General features: G+C 36.3%; 1 protein-coding gene across 1 annotated transcript in view; it reads right to left on the bottom strand.

Annotated features, from left to right (window-relative positions):
- The window catches only part of LOC101851245, a gene marked incomplete in the record, with an annotated part of 22,028 nt that overhangs the window by 1,818 nt on the left and 19,063 nt on the right, over positions 1 to 1,147 (bottom strand).

The following is a 1,147-nucleotide window of genomic DNA, read 5'->3' as shown; positions in this document are numbered from 1 at the left end:
CTCTCTCTCTATCTCTCTCTCTCCTTTTATTGACCTTCTGTATTCGTCAAATCTATACAGCGAGCAACAGTGGCCACAGCTGTCATATGTGAAGTGTCACTTATATGCAAGCATTTCAAACAAGAAGACGTGAACATAAAACTACGTTTAAAAATAAACTTCACATTTTGAATTACAATAGCTCTCTTACTCCACATTCCTCCCTTCGGTGATAATAAGAACCTCTTCTGAATATAGCACCAGTATTCGAATTCGTACTTTGATAGGCAGCAAAAACAATAAAAACAACAACAACAATGTCGACGACAACGACAACAACAACAACTACAACAACAACAACAACAACAACAACTACAACAACAACAACAGCAACAACAACAACAACAACAACAACAATAACAACAACCTATCAATGACCCACTGCCACTCTATCAAACAGTTAATTTGAGATTTTTAAGAAGCTAAAATCAGATGTTAACATTTTTGGAAGCAAACTAAAGCACCGTACTCTGAAACTGATCGAGCTTCCCTTAATCTCTGCATATGATGTAAAACATTTACCATATTAAATTACTATAACAATTTAAAAGCGTTTAGAGACAGAAAGACGCTTTGTCTGACAAATATTGGGTATTTCCAAACGTAAGTCTTTGGCCGCTTCAGAGACAGGTTCAATGCGGACGAATCATGCACACTTCCCTGGCGATTAATGCATCTGAACCTTTGGAAGAATGAATGATTATTGCCTTGGACACAGCTTAAGAAAAAAAAAATTGAAATGATGCCGTCTCTATAGAAACGGAGCATGTCTGTATTAAAATGTCCTGGGTAAGAAAAGGTATTAGCTTTACTTTATTCAGTAGTTGTCAAAATATCAAAAAGTTATGGATTTCGTAATATTTCATCTTCTTCTGTGTCTACGAGTACTGAAGCAGGCTTCGATCCGTCTGTTCCTATCCTCTTCTACTTTCTAACTTTTCCCAGAAAATAGGCAACTTACTATGGATAAATATTCCATGGAATTCAGTCCAATAGGTCTCCCCCCCCCCAACCCCTTACAGATAGGTAGATAGATAGATAGATAGATAGATAGATAGATAGATAGATAGATAGATGGATAGATAGATAGATAGATAGATAGACAGAT

Source organism: Aplysia californica, unplaced genomic scaffold (genome assembly GCF_000002075.1).
Source record: "Aplysia californica isolate F4 #8 unplaced genomic scaffold, AplCal3.0 scaffold00040, whole genome shotgun sequence".
NCBI classification, from domain to species: domain Eukaryota; kingdom Metazoa; phylum Mollusca; class Gastropoda; order Aplysiida; family Aplysiidae; genus Aplysia; species Aplysia californica.
The sequence above is the reverse complement of the archived record's forward strand: the minus strand, read 5'-3'. Positions and strand labels throughout refer to the sequence as shown.